General features: G+C 32.4%; 1 long non-coding RNA gene across 1 annotated transcript in view; it reads left to right on the top strand.

The window, feature by feature from the left end:
* Positions 1–2186, top strand: part of LOC111085247 — a 29529-nt gene that overhangs the window by 25765 nt on the left and 1578 nt on the right. The window contains exon 2 of the long non-coding RNA XR_002610074.1: positions 611–749. This is a non-coding gene — a long non-coding RNA (uncharacterized LOC111085247). The remainder of the gene's footprint in view (positions 1–610; positions 750–2186) is intronic.

The raw sequence follows: 2186 nt of genomic DNA, 5'->3' as shown, positions 1-2186 counted from the left end.
CAGTAAGTACTGAGTCAATCTTACAAGCTTATGGTTATTAACTACTGTATAGCATTATTTAGTTTAAATGCTTTTATTCAAACCAAAATTCATTCAACTGAAAGTAATTCAATATTTAGTTGCAGATAAAAGTTATTACTGGAAATATTTGGCTATTTATGTAGTGATTTTTGTGTGGTTTTGTGTATTCATCCCTACCTTGTTTCTGTACATTTTTGGCATTGTCATCCCTACATGATACTTAACTTTTACAATTTTATTTTTATTAGTTGTCATAAAGAACAACATTTTACCGTGTATTGTCTTCGAAATTTTATATAAATCATTCACAATTTTACTTAAACTCAGTTCGCTAGACAATAGTTTACTCATTCTTAACAGTATCTTTGTTGGTGTCAGGTACTTAGTTTGTCACAGATACTTTAAATTTATTTTGCAGAATCAAAAAATACTAACATCACAAAATCTTCAAGAGTTTAGATTGTATTTTAATAGTCGGCTTTACTTCGGTCTATGGAAAACAGATTCTCATACTAATACGGAACTGCCATTTTATAAATATATCTTAAAATCATTACTGTATTTTATTTCTCAATTTTATTCTATCTAGGGCGGCTGTCCCTAAAACAACAACAGCAGCAATGCACTCTGCAGACATTTAACCAATGTTTAGCTTCCCTACAAAGCGTGACCCAGGCAAATGACCTGAACTTTATCACCTCTAAAGTCAAGCTAGATGTCGCTTGTCGGTAAGTTCGTATTATTTTCTTATGTAAGTTAGTTTTGGCATTGTCGATTAAGTGCAAGAATTAATTCTCGCAATGCATAATTATAATTTCGTAATCTCACTGAAATTCCCCCTCTTCTTGTGTGTGAAAGGATTTGATTAAAAACAAACGTCGTATAATTTCAATTAATAAAGCATGAGTGGATGTAAACTTTGGAAAAAATTGTCTAAAACATTCTGGAACAAACGTCTAATCACAGGACACATTTACACATATGTGATAAAACTGACTGTGACTTTTCTCCATCATATGTTTGGAGTTTTAATTATTGCACTATTTAACTTTTCATACGCTCGATGAATTGTAGAGCTATACACGAGTTGATGTCTTCCTGTGGGTCAGTAGTAAATCTCTGGACTTACAAACTCTACAATTTCGAGTTCGATTATCTGCGGTGGACAGAGTACAAATAGCAAATTGTTTACATTTTCGCTAAAAACCAACAAGAGTTGACTTAGTTTGAGTTTCAAAAATCGATTATAAGAGTAGAAAGACACATTAAACTTCAAAAACAAGTAATTTAAAAATAATATTTAAAATTTAAATAAATATCAAACAATATATATATAGTACTTGAAATAATATGGAAATGCATATATACAAGTCATAAACAATGAGTAATTGCAACTAAATGGTCCATTTATCATTACCATAATAACAGAAAATACGAAAGAAAGCGAATAAATTGTACAATGCACTAGTATTGTGATTTTTGCTTTATAAAGATTAGAACACCTTATTGTCGTGCTACCATAAGTTTATCAATGTATTATTATTGTGAAATATTTTTCCAAATTTCTTGTATCACTCCTCACAATTCATCCAAGTTGTTTGGTTGTCATTTGACCTTCTCACTTTCCATGTAAACCCTTAGCAATATCTATATCGGGACACTGTGAAAGTCAATCTATGGTTGATCAGTGTTCCATCGGTCTACTGTTATTCCAGGTATCGTTTCAACACATTTGTGGTCAATGAATTGCTGAAAGATGAATTCTTGCTTAACATATCTCGTACTTGATGAAATGAAATGATGGATAAAAAACTAATTTTACTTGTCCGCAGTCAGGATATCATCAGTTTTGTGTATATTTTCAATACCATTTGCTGAAATGCATCCCACACTTGTTCTGAGCCCAAGAATGGTCCGTTGTAGATATTTTATGTTGAGAGTGGCACAGTTCTTCCCTCTGCCATCAAACAAACTATCGTTGATTGTTGCTAAACAATTTGAACTTGGATTCATCTGTAAAGAGCGGTCTCCTCCAAATTTGCTCATTGTATTATTTATAGCCTAATGTCCAATTCAACCTTTTGGTTGTCTCTTATTAAGTATAGGCCCGGCATGGCCAGGTGGTTAAGGCACTCGACTCGCAATCTGCGGGTTCGAATCCCTGT

The sequence above is a fragment of the Limulus polyphemus genome, unplaced genomic scaffold (genome assembly GCF_000517525.1).
Source record: "Limulus polyphemus unplaced genomic scaffold, Limulus_polyphemus-2.1.2 Scaffold293, whole genome shotgun sequence".
Lineage (NCBI taxonomy): Eukaryota > Metazoa > Arthropoda > Merostomata > Xiphosura > Limulidae > Limulus > Limulus polyphemus.
The sequence above is the reverse complement of the archived record's forward strand: the minus strand, read 5'-3'. Positions and strand labels throughout refer to the sequence as shown.